The sequence below is a fragment of the Acipenser ruthenus genome, chromosome 16 (assembly GCF_902713425.1).
Source record: "Acipenser ruthenus chromosome 16, fAciRut3.2 maternal haplotype, whole genome shotgun sequence".
NCBI lineage: Eukaryota > Metazoa > Chordata > Actinopteri > Acipenseriformes > Acipenseridae > Acipenser > Acipenser ruthenus.
In genome coordinates this window covers 26408386-26424962 of record NC_081204.1, presented here as the reverse complement: position 1 = coordinate 26424962, position 16577 = coordinate 26408386, and the positions used below count along the sequence as shown (strand labels likewise).

General features: G+C 36.7%; 1 protein-coding gene across 3 annotated transcripts in view; it reads right to left on the bottom strand.

The window, feature by feature from the left end:
- The window catches only part of LOC117412286 (neuroligin-3-like), a 116477-nt gene extending 100502 nt beyond the window's left edge, over positions 1-15975 (bottom strand). For 2 of the 3 annotated variants that reach the window (XM_058989166.1, XM_058989167.1), the window contains exon 1: positions 15694-15975. The gene's annotated coding sequence lies outside the window, so the exon portion shown is untranslated. The remainder of the gene's footprint in view (positions 1-15693) is intronic. The other variant, XM_058989168.1, reaches the window with a different exon arrangement.
- Positions 15976-16577: the final 602 nt, after the last annotated feature.

Sequence of the window (16577 nt, the reverse complement as noted above, 5' to 3'; positions counted from 1 at the left end):
GTTTTCTCCCCATTCCTCATCCACTAAAAATATTATATTTTTTTAAATTTAGTTTTTGATCAAGCTAGTAGTTACTACGCCCAGCAGTTGCCACAATAATCAGACTTTGATTGGCCAACATAATCAGATGATAGTGTGTTTGTGAAGTGACAGAGAACCACAGTTGAATGTTATTTGATCCTAAATCTAAACATCTGCTGTACCTTAGGATACAGTGTAGGGTAGGGCTGCTTATTACAATGTCAGAGTCAAAATAAAACAGCATTTTAATCAAATTATTGTGTATTTCCTAGAAAACAGTACCCAATATAATAATGAATAATTGACAAAAAATTGGGTATAAATCAGTATAAACCGACATCCAGTTAAAAAAAAAATCCTGTAATTTTTCGGTAAAATTCGGAATAAACCGGCAACACAGAACACTAAGTATGCCTTATGACAAATAAGTTCAAATGTTAACCCCTTTCATGTACCTACAATAACATGTTGCTATCTTATTTAAAGCACCCGTATACAGTAAGCTGCATCTTTGCTTCATTAACATTTCTTTCCTGATTTCACTATGTCTGTTATCTTTGTTTGCAATATTGATTTTTGTCAAGCTCTTCTGCACTGTACAAACTTTATTCACAGCATGGACATGAACATTTAAATATTGCCAGTCGTTTATTTTTCACAAAACATATCAGAGTATCTGGTTCATGCTTGCTGGTGCTCCAATTGAAATGAATGGCATATTATGGGAACAGAAAACAGAAGAGCAATGTTGCAGGAGGGAGCATACTCTGCATACTCTAGGGCTTATAAGAGAAATGCTCTTTCTCCTGCCACTCATGATGTGCGAATAAAAATGTCAAAACAATTCGGATTAGATTGAAAAACATTGCGATACGGGAAAAAGGGATAATAAATTTTTTTTTTTTTTTTTTTTTTTTTTTACACTGCAGGGCGTTCTGTAACACAAACTAAGTTGTTCAGAGAATTTTTAGAGAAAACTACATGCAAGGTTAAGAGTTTAGGAAACTATTTAGATAATGCATTCAGGCTGTGTAATATATAAAACCGAGGTTGAAGATTAATGATGAGGGAAAACAAATGTGACGTCTTGTTAAGTTTATTTTTATATAATTTGTTTCACCTCCTTCATTATAAGAAAAAAACAATCTGTTGTGAGAAGCACTTCAGGTGTCCTGGAACTCATGAGCAATAAGCTGATTGCTCCTTGTTGACTACTTATCTTAACAGAATGGGGACATTATACAATTCCACAGTCAAGTTAATGAGGCAAAGAAATCTACCTGTATAACACAGGCATACATATTTATAAGCTAACACCTTTCTGTAATGGTGGGGATCTGCACATTGGGAGACATAAGGAAGGTAGGAAGTGACAGTGCAGCAAATCCATACATGACACTGTAAACATGGCCCCACAATGTGAGTAACATACGAACGTAGCTTACATTTGCGACCAAAATATCTGTAGGTAAAAGATCCTTATCCAAAGCAAGCTACCAAGGCCATTTCCCTTGCAAGTAGACATTTGCAGTCCAACAGCTTAGCTCTCGTTTATGCAACATTTTCAAGTCGTTATTTGCACTTCATTACCTGAAACGTCCCCTTAGTTCTGCTAATCAAGCTTTTGATGTTTACTATGCTTTGCAACAGCTTTATGACAGCTTTTTACAGCCCATTATTACACAATGAGCGTAACACCACTGGGTAATCATGTGGTCTGCAAATGGCTTTGAATACATTTAATTTATTTCCCCCACACTCTTAAATATCATGGAATGTGGGTTACATTCAATAGGGCTGGATCTGCATGTATCTGTTGATGTTAATCCTTAGAAACAGTGAAGTCAGACTGCTTTTCCTTTTGAAAGAGACTATTGGAAAAGAATCTGTCCTCCCAAGCTAAGCATTCTTCCATTATGTTTGGAACACCTGGAATACGGATGGCCAGCTGTGATATCTGACTGTGAATCACAAGGTCCCATAAGTGCATTACATTGGGTCATGGGGGATAGGATCTCAATTGACATATTGAACCACAGTTGGGTTTTTAGCCACTACTTATGCCTGCCTAAAGTATATCTCCACACTCATTTTTTTAATATAGTATGGCACAAACTGTATGTAGACTAGCCTATAGCATAACTCTGCAGCAGTGGCTTAGTGAGGGGGTGTTATTGAGTGCTCCAAGCGTTCTCTGCCGACGACGTTTCCTATACCACACATGCCTTTCCCATTTGTTTGAAAAAATACCACCCACTACAACTGGTTGCAGTCTGAGAATTCTGCGAACTGCCTTCATTATTAATATCTAAAAATGGATGAAATTAAAGAGAAAGCTAACCCCAGCAACAGGGAGGCAGAACACTGCATTCGGTTTATCTGCATTTCAGACAGATCTTAGTGTTATATGTCAGCAAATGATAGAAACCCCAACACACTGCGAAAAGGTCACTCTTTCATGCGATATCACAGCAATTTGAACTTTTCTTTTGGAGTCTCTCTTAATTCACGGGTTCCAGGCCTTGACAGGAAAGAGCTGTGAGGAGTGGCATGAGACAAACAAAACCTGTGATGCTATTAATCCCAGAGTCCTACATTTCTAAATACAATCGCATAAGGAAGCTGGTGCAGTCTTCAGAGAGGGGTACACAGTCTCTTGCAGGTGTGTGTCTACACTGGATATCAGAGATCAAATGGTAACCAGCTGAAACTCTGAAATATTGAATTCCTGCATTAGGAGAAGGTGAGCTTAAGCCCGATCTTGAGATAGGACCACGTGTTAGCAGCTTTCTACATGACGGGTGCCCTGGTGAATACACTGGGAGCGAAGACACTGCTAAAAGCTTCTCTTCGTACACCCAGGCCTGAAGAAACTTAGAATATTTGGGATTTAGGTTTGGGAAACGTGAAAAAAAAATCATGCAAAATGTATACAATGACACACTCAAGTTATGATCAAATGTGTATTACAATGCGTGCGATGGTCCTGATGAACCACTTTGTGTGACAATTAAAAATAAAAAGAAAAAAGAAAAATTAATGATGGACAATTTGTTAAGGCAAAACTTCAAGATCCACTTAGCAAAATACTCTGCCATGTGTTAGTTAATGGTAAATCAATATAATGCTTTCACTTAAGCCAAATCTTGTTATTTTTTTAATAAGGGTATGATGTTAAATATCATAAGCCTCTGGTGGATCAATAGATTAAATCTTTTAAACCTCGATAAACGCATACATCATTTCTGATAAATAAATGATCGTATTGCACTTAAAGGGTACATAAGGACCTTTTTATTTTATTGTGTTACATGTTCCCATGTGTTACTACAAGTGTTTACGTAAGGTGTGTGTATTGTTCTGACATTTTCACTGGTAAATCCATCTCAGTTACATATGTGAGCAGGAGGATGATGGGAAATGTAGTTCTGAAAGGTCCATACGGGTACATGGGAAGCCATCTTGAGGCAAGGAATGCAGCTCAAGATTAAGAAAGTGGTCAAAATGTAAAAAAAAAATTAAAACAATACACACACCTTAAGTAAACAGTTGTAGCAACAAATGGGGTACTTAAGTACCCTTTAAGTGTATGTGTAAAATAGTAATAGTAAATATTTACAAGCTATCCAAGCAAACTGATTGAATAACGTTTAAGAACATTCAGCCTTGTCATATAATTTCCAAACTGCACTGTACTGAAAACTGCCTGCTGTCTGCTCCACATTGCCTCTCATGGTGATGAGCCGACAGCCAGTCTTCACTCACATTCACATTGGATTCACACAAATAACACTCAATTTCAGGCTAGATTCTTGCAACTGAATGCCAAAGTACACATCTCTCATGTGCCCATGTAAGGTATGGATGAATCTTTAACACATTAAGTGCTCTGTCACCTCATACTCACATATTATGGATCATAAGAGAGTACACGATGTAGACCTACTCTTCAGCTTAATACAATAAGAGTACAGTTCATTATCAAGTGCTGTTATCATTTTTACCATTACATTTTAATTATTAAATACTGTTCCCTTACCTTTTTGTGAGGTTTACAATCATTCAAAGTAGTTCGCATTGTAATTAGAAGTTTTTTAGGAGTTTTAGCAAACTTTTGAGAAGCAGCTCCCATGGTTGAAAAATGACATTTGTTACATTAGTAAGCTTGGTAATTGATGATCTAAGCAGAAAGAGCAATAGAGAACAGTACAAAACACACACAGTAGATATATTAAGCTGGTAAGAAGTACAATTAATTGGAAGCTGTGACCAATCAAACAGCCACGATTCAGAGGAAAGGTATTTTTAGTAACAGCCATGTCCCATGATTTTCTGGTTACTAGGCTTATGGAAATGACACAATCATAAGACTCAGAGATACAACGATTGTAAGGGAAATCTATAATAAAAAAAAAAAATCAAAGTTACCTGTCCGCTGTCAGTTATTTTTTTATAAGAATTTGAGACCAGTATTATGAATAGACCTGCATTCAATGTATAATTTACAAAACAGTCCAGTGTTTCCTGTGATTTATAGGTGAGTATGGTGATCATCTAGTTTCATGATTCTGTGAAAGAGCTACGCACATCACATGGAAGTGTGCAGTAATCTGCTGCATCACTCAAATCATTGCCTTGAGTTCATCACTGAGAGTATGTTCTATCCTAGATTTAAAAAAGTTAAAGCCCCAATCTGTCGGAATTATGACGTTAACTAATAGCCATGACACTGGCGGCCTGTTAGCCAGTATATTTTTACTTGGCACTTCCATTCTTGCATATTTTACAGATCTGGCCTAATAAGAGAGGCTCAGTTTTTCAATGTTTTCAGCATCCATTTATTCACTTGTGTTGAAGGAAGAGGCCTAGCCAATGCTTGAATCTCAATACATTTTTTGATTTATGAATTATTTTAATTATAGTTGACTCCCACCAAATTAATTAAATGCAGATCATTTCAGATTGTTAGCCCATTCATAATTCATTAGTGTTTTTTTATACATAGGAAAAATGCTAATTTAGAATCAGTTTATTCAAAGTATAGTTTATGCAGTACAGTATTTACAAAAAGACACATATTATGGATTTCCAAAGGACTACAAAATTAGTATGTTTCGAAGGCAAATATTATGGCTTTTATGTTGCATTCAAAAGCCAAGCATCTACTGGGACCCCAGCAATGTCTTCATATTACAAGCTTTTACTAAGCTGCTTAACAGCTTGTCCCAAGGGATCAGGGCTAGCCCCAGGGTATCAGAGTTTCCATGCTAATTTACCCACAGTGATGTTAAGGGCACTCTGATAGTATTCTTCAAACCTCAGTCCTTTCAACAGAACGAATCCTGAGCAGCATGCAATTTATGCATTTTACATAATGAACTTAAATTGCTACCGCCAATCTCTGAATTAAGCAACAGCGAACATTGCATGTTCTGTAGTACACATCTATACTGATGGAAAGACATAGGAAGTCAGGTAGTATGATTCATCAGTAAATGTTGTTAAGTAGTTCTATTTGTTCTGACAAAGACAATAATATCCAAGCACAATAAAAAGTCACTGCACCTGCTCTAAAGTTTGTCATTTTATCCAAATATAAAAGTGATAAGTTTCTTTTGATGCTCAAATATAAGTGATACGTTTCTTTTGATGCTCAGTATATATATACACAGGGTTCTCCCCAGGAATTCTGAACAGCCAGGTGGCAGAACATTATAGCCGGGAGCACTTTTAACGGAAAAATAAATTGCCTTTTACCTTAAATATATAATACGACAAATAATTTGAATAATGTGTTGTCTTTCGTTGGCTATATCTGGTTGCGCTTTTTATACTCTACATTTTCTTTTTCATTACTGTTTTTTATTATGGTAAATGACCGTGCTTATTTAGGCACGCTACGATTTGACTGAGGATAGAGAACATAGGTTTATTGGAGTCCATGTGACAGATATTGTTTAGTGGAACCTTTACATGCATTTTGTCATGTCATGTACTGTAGCTTTGTTCAATGCAGCTGTGAACAACATATTATAAAAAAAGTATTGTGATGTGTTACAAAATTGTTGACCGCAACTGAGATGTTGTATGCTCTTTTAGCGACTGCCATTCATCTTATTGGTGACACCTTATTTAAGCTATAATTACTACTCCATTCTAACACTGCCTCCAAATGGGAACTAGGAAAGTGGATTCTGTTTTGTAGAAAGCACAAACTACAGCTCCTGTTTCACTGATTATAATATAAATTGGCTGAAATGTCTTGAATTCAATGTAAGAAATTGGTACAAGGCTGGATTTCCACCCCCACCTCCACCCCCAATCAGATAAGGCTTATTATTTGCCTGGCTCCAGAAACAGGCACACAGTCATCTATAGCCAGTTACTGTACATATCAAACTAACAACTGATTAGTGTCGAATGCTTGTTCATTTAGGCTCAAAATAATTCTGACATTCTCTGTGTTGTGAACCTAAGATACCCCATACTTCAGTGAACTAAATCTCATGCACGGTGATGCACACAACAACAGACTGCACTCAACAAAATCACACTTTTTATGGCGCCCTATCTCTTCCACTAGGTTTGATGAATTTTTAAAAAAACTGTTCCTCTTTTATAAGGAGAACAATCAAGATTAGCTACGAACTGTCACTGCCTATTACTAGGTGAGCGCTGATTTAAACCGACAGCCAGGACCTCTGGCAGCCATGGCATTTCTGCCTGATCCTGTGGAGAAATTAAAATATGCAATGCACTCAAGAAAGATGGATAACATCAATCTCCAAGGGCAAATGCAAACCTTCAGGCAACTGCTAAGCTTGAATATGCAGACTGTCCTACTTCCCCTTATTTTAAAGTACCGTCTCAATTTAATGAATATTCTAATTTACCATAAAGCATAGAATACAAAAATGTCAATTTTTTTTATTTGTATTCAAATGTACAAAAGAATGCTTCTGTTGTTTTGCAGTTATGTGGAGTATTAAGATTTATACAGTGACATAGTACCATAAAAGTATTACACAAATACCAACTATCTGAAAATTGAATAAAAAGATTAACATGAAAGATCCATGTGTTTTATTTAAAACTGAATTGTCCTCCCAAGGCACTGTACTGTCATGTACCTAGCTATGATTTCCTGAGATCTCCATCCACCAGAGATGGTTGTCAGTAAACTAAAGATAAGAGAACAAAAGTTACAATAGACGATTGGGATAGGCAGAATAGAGTCCTGCATCAGGTTAGGTTTGGGTCAGAATGTGAACTTTATCGCGGTTTGCGGTTTTGAATCACAAAAAACGTTATCTGTCCTTACCTGTAACCCTTCCCAAATAACGTATTAGAAGGCTAATGTACCAGTATTTCCTGCACTAAATCAGGAGGTGATTAACAAGGAATCAGCTGACTATTGCAAGATGGTTTTATCACGTCTGCTTGCTGACATTAAAAATGTTTGTGGACAAGGTGAAACAAAATATAGCGCAGGGTTTATATCATGTAGTGGATAATAGTTTGAGAGCTAAATCAAAATTGTGGAATTCTTTTTGAATCATAGCAAATGAAAATAGTTAACATGTGATGGGATTCATTGCTTGTAAAACCTGTGGGTTCAAATTTGGGTTGCAGGTCTTATTAAAACGGGTCGGGTCACATGTAAGAAGATGGTGTTGCAGCAGGTCGTAAAAATCACGCAGGACTCTGACACAAAACTAATATTTTTGTTTATTAATAAAAATGTAGAATGTCCAATTTTATCTTCTCTCACCACAGCAATCCCCACAATGGCTCAGGCCAAGCCAGTGGCCTATTTTAACCCAGGGGCTTCACAGCCGATGACGGTGAGCTACCATCCTCTTAAGGACAAAGGCCAGTCCTGCAAGTGTCTGTTGTGAGCACATCGCTCACCTGGCCAGTAGGGACCGCTGTAGTGTGATGAGGAGACCAGTTCCTGTCTCTGTGGAATTCCCAGTGAAGATCTGCAATTTTTCATAACCACAAACCTACTATACTGACTCACCAGGCACACCACATGACTGTGCCTTTTTCAAGTGAGCGACTCGGGTACCCTTAAAATTATCAATTCATTTGATCTCTCTTTGCCCTCCTTCCTCCAATATTACTGATTGGCTCTAACAAAGACAAAGGGTTTCTCACTGGCTACTCAAAATGATTTAATGAAGTCTCTGTCAATGTCTTTCAACATATTGCCAAAACTAAAAAGTACTACTTTATATATTATGTTTGGGAGTTATGGATAGCATAGTAACTTGCCTTAATTAAGTGTCTCAGTTTTTCGTGCAATAAACAACACTGAAAACAACAGAGATTGAGATGAAATAACAAAAAAAAACAAAAATAAAAGGCTTCATGATCTGTATTAGAGCTGTTTGATCAAACACTGCGGCACCATTTTGAAATCCTGATGCTGCCGCAGGCAAATAATTCACAGTTTAGAAAATACAAAAGAGCAGGGGAAAGGAAAACATTAGAAAACCAGCACAAAACACAATTCTCACCTAATCATAAAAATAAAAAAAACTTTGAAAATAAGAACTGTAAAAGGCAGATCATTTGACAATTATATTTGCTATGTCTTAACAAAAAAGTGATCCCTACTAAATGATCACACAGAAGGAACAGCTTGCATAATGGTTAAATAATGGCTAGGTGTGATGGAATGCTACCATTCACAACCTGCAAAATCCACCGTTGAAATTAATACCACAATTATTTTGTCCAATAATTGCTGTTGTATCAAACATGCTGAAGCTACTGTTGTTATTTGACATTTCTTGTTTGCTAATACTGTACAGTTGTTTTGTGCTGTGCACTGTATTTGTACAACTCACCGTAATCTGGTAGTCTCAAAGGAATAGCCTTGCCTTGTCTCAGAAAGCTCTTGTGTACAGGATGTATAGTTTGAACAGGCATTCTCCCATAACGCCAGGCTTGAATATTGCTTTGGTTAGTGCTCTGTTTCTAACAAATTGCATTTTAATACAGCTTATTAAATATAACTGTATATAACATGCAATCATATCATTTAACTACAAGGCCTACAATTGTTTTAAATGCATTACTATAAATTACTATTTTCACTGAATATTTAAAGATTTTGTCAAAATATCTAAGCATAAACTAGTTTTGATTTTGCTGTTTATGAAGATTGAGTCATTACCATGCTTCCCCAAGCTCAAAAATGTATTATCTTTCTAAACAATGCATCCTAATGGAAGCTCTGGGTAAACCGTGTTCGTATATCAACTTCAAGAGCAGCTCTTCACAGCTTTTTTATATTAAAATGCACTAAGGAGAACACTGCAACACAGACCCATGTGTCAGATATGATTTTAATATAAATACTGTATACATTTTAAATGTACTGTAACGAATGCCTTGAAAAAACACAACATTCCCATCAGGGAGATATGTGTTTCTTTTTTTTTTTTTTTTATAAATTTAGTCGTCGCCAATTATTTTTACCCCGGTTTTCACCCGAATTTAGCATGCCCAATTATTATCTGTATCCCCGGCTCACCGCTCGCAACCCCCCCGCCGACTCGGGAAACGGAGGATGAAACACGCGTCCTCCGAAACGTGCTCCTTCCAAGCCGTCATTTTTCGCACTGCAGATCCACAGCAATGCTACCAGACCTATAGTGCCGGAGGACAACACAGATCTGGCGGCTCCGCTGCAGAGCCACAGGCGCCCTATCGGCCACAGGGGTCGCTGATGCGCGGTGAGCCGTGGATTCCCCTGCCGACCTAAGCCCTCCCTACCCGGGCAGCGCTCAGCCAATTGTGCGCCGCCCCCTAGGAACTCTCGGTCACGGTCAGCTGTGACATAGCCTGGATTCGAACCAGCGATCTCCAGGCTATAGGGCACATCCTGCGAGGAGCGCCTTTACTGGATGCGCCACTCGGGAGCCCGGGAGATATGTGTTTCTGAGAAATGGAGTGGCATACTTACATACTTAAATACAATGGAACGTGTAACCTCCTGGAAAACAATGTATTTCCCATATGACACATTATATTTCTGTACATTACATAGGCCACTTGCTGCTTTAAAAAACACAACAATATAAACAAATTACAATTCAGATGAGTTGTTCGATTGTGTATAGCTTTGCGAGAACCTACACCAAGCTTCGGAAAACAAAGCTTTCATAAAGCAAATTGGGGGTCAAATCAAAAGCTAATACATGGCTTAACCCAAACACAACAACCCTATAATTACATAAGCTGCCACCAAGTCGGATGGAGCAGACCGGAAAATAGGCAGTTGGGGGGCGGAACTAGGATCTTGACAGACAAGAAACTGAGCCAATAAGCCATTCTCATGAATCAGAGCTAATCAATCAGTGATGTTCAGAGTTCTGCATGCTATCTAAATGAGCCACTGAAATAAAACTGCTATTTCTAAATCGTTATGGGATCAAGGCAACCATTTATTCTCACCTACGGTTTACAAATGGATTCCAAGTAAACCTCTCACTCAAACCAACTGTTGCTATGACAACATCTGAACTTCAGCAAAGGAAGACTGCTGTTATGACCATTTCACTACTAATGGAAAGCACTTTAAGTACAGGTTTGCCTATGCAAATATCAATGTTAGTCATTTAGTTTGAAGCTGCTAACAGCAATGTGACTCTTCCCTCTCTTAGATACTATAGTTTATGCTTGTTATCATATCTTCTGAGCAAGAACAATACTACTTTTCTAAAACAGCTCTTCTGTCATGCTAATACATCTAGTCAAACAAATCAAACATATTGGGATATGTCAATTGGTGCAAAAAAAAATTAAAAAAACAAAACAACGTAAAAGCCAACCTCATAGAATTGTTATGAAAACGAATGGAATTGTCTTAAGCGATTATGAACATCCAACAGTGATCATGAAAAGTGGCATTTCTGTTGCAGAGACAAGCTGCTTTGACCTTACAATCCAGAAACTTGAAGAATGGCATACCCTGCCAAGACATTTTAGTATCAGTTGAAGCGTCTGGTGTTTAAGGTCAAAATTGTTTGTGGCTTGACCTTACTTACTGGCAATGTGTTGTTTTTTTTGTTTTTTTGCAATCTTGCCTTGCAGACAGCATTTGCTGAAATTCTGCTCCTTTCTTATTAAACTCTATTTCCATCAAAAGAGCCGACTGAGGAATCATGAAATCAGACATCATCCCCTGAAAGCACCCAACTGAATAATGTACCTTTTTACCATGTATACGCAGAATTTACTTACATTTGTGCAGTGTTACTCAGGTGAATCATTAATAAAGATAGTGGGATAGAAATGCCTATATACCCAAGAAAGGATAACACAGGTATCTTTAAAACTACATTTACAAGGGTCTTCACACACAATCTTTTGAAAGAAAAATTCCATTGTTAATTAATGTGCAAAGCTTTAACTCCTGACTTATTTACAGAGAAACCTGCATATATATATATATATATATATATATATATATATATATATATATATATATATATATATATATATATATATATATATATATGTATGCAGTGCATTATCTTTGTATAACTTCAATAAACCTCACAGAGGCCCCTATTGAGTTGGTTGACATCGGGATATTTTCCTTTCACACACTTTTTTTATTTGTGAATCGTACTTCGGGTAACAGTGAAATACCAATATATCAGAAAATGTAATAAAAAATTCCAAGGATACCATTTCCATAAATCTTTACCAAAAGTAACAAATCCATATCAAACAAGCAACTTGACCACTGATATGCTCTTTGCATGGGTATTAATAGCTCTTGTTTTCATTTCTATTACCTTGTCTCACCTACAGGGATCATTATCCATAACAGAATTGTGTCACATGACATGGCACAATTTCAGTTTTTTACCAAATAGCTGCTGTCATTAAATGTACTCCCATAAGCTACTTTAATATTCAGACAGTTTCAGCACTTCAGTCTAATGGCACCCGCATGACATGGCAATTAATAATAACTTATGCTTTTGTTTTCAATCTCCCTGTCAAAGGTTCTGTTGCAAGGTAAAACATTTAATCCAATGACCGTCTGAAGGTGACACAACTAAGGTGACAGACAAACATCACAAAGAGGAGGCTTCATGAAGTAAAGTTGTTGCATGTATAATTTTTATATTTAATGCATGTTGTATTTATTTGCTGTCCCTGTCTATATGCCCCCCATGTCTTCTGCCCCCTTGTTACATATAGTAACATAGGCGTCACTCGATGTGTTTACACAGCTAGTTAGTTCATTTCTGTGCGTAACATGCAAAATCAGCCATTTTAGCAGCCATAATATATAACATGGTACATCACAGTTCTGGTATCCTGGCTGAAGCATATACATGTGATTGATTCCATTACCATAAGCAGCTTTACTTGAATGAGCCCAAAGGTGCTGAACAGTAGTGTGACAGAACCTGGGTTGCATCCAAGAATACAAATCGCAGCACCACTCACCTCATCTTTGTCACCAGAGCAGTACTAGTAAGGTCGCTATGGTAACAGTCACATGACTTCCAAAACACAGTTTTTGGCCAAGCAAAGTCAACATTTCGTTTTTGACTAGTTGAATATACTAGGTGATTCAAGCTGCCTTGAATGCAGTTTAATGGTTATAAAGTCTCCCCTTTGAAAGTTACAGCCAGCATTGATTGGTCCTCCACTACCTTCCCCCTAGCAGTTTTTTTCAGCATGCCTGCCTGCTAGCAAACTGACATTTGGTGGCAATATTGGATTCCACTTATAAAACATGATTGTTTAAAAATATTTCATGTTAAATCAACAAAACACACTGACATCCTAATCATAGACAAAACCCTCAGAAATTAAAATTCATGTTAAAAATGTCAGCTTTTCTCCTTCTTTATCTTAATCACCATACTGTTATGTTGTATTTAAATAATCCAAGTAGCTTTATGAATGGCAGCCACTGATTCCACCTTTATGGATATGCCCCAGGCATTGTTTTTCACTGCTGCAAACAATGGCACTTAGTATTCAATAGGCCTATTCTTAAATGGCATCACTTTATAAACAGAATATAGTAGGATTCTAGACAACACAGTATTATTAGTCCATGCCTGCATTGCACATTAAAAATGCTTATAATTAAAACACTAGCTAAACATTTGTATCACTGTATTACATTTTTTAACTGGTTTATGAGGTGTCATTATAGAAAAAAGAACAAAGCATGAATTAATGTCAATAATTAGATTGGTAATAGATTGTTATTACCAAAGATTGGTAGTAGATTGTTATTACCTTGTTGAATTAAAAAATCTGTTCATATATTTCTCTATTTTATTTATTTATTTTTTCTCTGCCAGTCCGTTAATAAATATCAATACCTGTTAAAACAAAACAACTATTACAGTCTAAACTTGTTTGGATGCAGCCGATACTCGATTGAAATGAAAAGTAGAACTGGGAATCTTTTTTCCTTCCTTTTGAATTGAGTGTGTGGAGCCGCAGGGTCCCTGGTAGAGACCAGTATACGAGACAGGAATATAAATAGAAGTAAAACACAACACATTCTAAGTACATATCCATGCAAAATCCTCCCACAAAAATAAAGAAAAACATGGCTCCACACCAGAAAAAAAAAACTGTATGGTAAAAAAATATTATGTGAAACTCTAAAATAATAATATGCACTCTACTTTGTATAACGGTAAAGGTTGTTATTATTTGTTTATTTAGCAGACGCCTTTATCCAAGGCGACTTACAGAGATAGGGTGTGTGAGCTATGCATCAGCTGCAGAGTCACTTACAATTGCGTCTCACCCGAAAGACGGAGCACAAGGAGGTTAGTGACTTGCTCAGGGTCACACAATGAGGCAGTGGCTGAGGTGGCATTTGAACCGGGGACCTCCTGCTTACAAGCCCTTTTCCTTAACCACTGGACCACACAGCCTCCTGTTGTTCCCTTTGACGATATATATACATACAACTATCCGTTTAAATGTTTCAGCTCAACACACACAATTACTTATTCAAAAAATCACCATGACAACTCCGAGGCTGGCAATTTTTGCTATTCAATCCTTCTGCTAATTCTTAATAATGACAGAATTTAACCCCTTTGGTGCTGGCCCCTTCAGTGTGTTTGCAAAATAATTCATCATGAATTAATTAATGTTTTAAGTTCTACAACACAATTCTAATGATACCAAATGCACGGGACCAACATACAAATTCTGAGGATACTTACACTGAACTTTACAATAAATGGTATTTAAAACTTAAGGTGGTATGGTAACCCATTCAGATTAAATATGTAAAAGTCATAACGCACGGAATATAGGGGTTCACATTGCTGAATAACGAAGATTCGTTCGATTTTACAGCAAGCGTTTCTTTATAAATACATTTATCAACTTAGACCGTCACAATAATGAAAACGACTAAACAGAAAAAAGCTAACATTTTTCTGACTAGTAGAACAGCCTATAGTCACATAAAAAAAGCTTTAGCTGAACACTTGAATTTGAATCCTTCAACATTTCGGGCAAAAACAGTGCTTTAAAAGTGTCTCAATGGTTTGAACTGCATTGTGAACCTTTAGCCAACAGGTCTTGGTATACATGTTGAACATGTATTTAATACCAAGAAATGCAAATCCCAACTAATTCTGCAAGCACTTTCTGCTAACATGTTTTCCAGCCGTGAGTTTCGCATATTCATCTCATTTTCTGAAGAAACAGTTTCAAGAAAGCTGCTACATTTTCAGAAACGCACGACATTTTCCCTTTCACGAGACTACACTAATGTGCCAAAGGAGGAAAATGACACACATGAACACATTTGGAATCAAGTTAATTCACTGAATCGAATTGCAGCCATGTTTATTCAATAAACGACTACAGAAGCCGGTCTGAAACACAGCCGGTTTCAAAGATTTTCACAGTTATGTTATATTTAAGTAAGTATTAATTTGGCTGCCATGCAGAAAAAAAAACATATCCATTGATAAACCCCTGTCATGCAACCAGAAATCCTACCGTAACAGTAATGTAACTAAATAACCGCAGCATCTAATTTTTCAATCCTAAATGCTATAGGCTATTCACTATTGCCCCGTATCCACTTCTGAATCTGTACCAGCACCGCAGCGTAAAAAGTACATGTCTTGTTAATGGCTTTAAATCATTTTTTTTTCTTTTTTTTTAATGATAAATATGTGTTCTCTTCATATTTTGGGTCCCTCTAACTATTGTCTTTAGATCTTATCTCTACATAGTCAGTAAAAGATGACGGTAGATCTTGGAGATTAAAATAATGTACTGTCGGTATATGGTGAAAATATATTTCCAGTGCATTTTTAACTGAATTCAGATTGCTTCACCTTAAAGTATTTTTCAGGTACTAGTTGCATAAAATGATCTGCATTTTCTAAATACTTACTTGCTAATACAAAACAGCTAATACATTCTATTTTCAAAACCTAAACTTTTTTTTCCCACCAAACAAATAAAACGTTAATAACCAGGTGTTTTGACTACTTGATATGTCATTACATTTCGTTATGCTTCACGTCATATAACCGTGGGATTTAGGAAAACCATAACGGCCACTAATTTGACCCTTCAACTAGATTAAACAACAACAACAACAACAACACCTATTAAGAAAAATCTTCCACTCACCTGCTTTGAAGAACTATCAGATTCCACATTTGCCTGCTGAATAAAAAGCCACTTACAGTTGATAAAAAAAAAAAACCTTGTCTTTTCAGTATTTTCCGAAATTGATTCTTCCTTTCCTTTTTACTGCGTGCTCCTCAGTAACGTTTACCACCTTTTCTCCCGTTGCATCCAAATGTGGTTTTAACCTTTTTTTCGATCCAGGTTCAATGCTCCGTATTGATGCTCCACAATCTTGCCCATCCGTGAGATTTCAGTCTGTCTGTGTCCGCGCTGCGCGGTCATGGTGCAATAAAAATGTGCGCGCATGGAGATGCGCGTTCCTTAGCAACTGGGGGCACACGCTTTCAGGGTCACGCTGTTTAACTATTTAAGAACCGGTAGCTGAAAAAGTAACTAATGCAATGTGCTATTCTGTTTTGTTATTGATACTTTTTCCAAATTCTTTCACTGAAAAACAATTTAGAGATATCCATTGAAACCTGCCTTTCCACTTTAAGTTTTTTCTCTACATTATTATTTGTTATTATGTATTTTTGATCATTTTGGCAATGGAACAGAGATAGAAGATGGAATTGGCTATATAGAATGTTGTGAATCAACTTAATTTATACGAGACACAACTGAACACAATTTGTCATTTTTAATATCTGTATTTAATAATAAAAAAAAATTGTTACTTTGACATAAACTTTCACCACACATTCAGTTTGGTAACCTTTAAAAGTGTGTTTGGCCTTTTTCCCTTCACACACACACACACACACACACACACACACACACACACACACACACACACACACACACACACACACACACACACACAGTAAATATGGACTGGAGAAGAGGGCTATAATGGAAAATGATTGCCCTGAGGCAAGACTGTT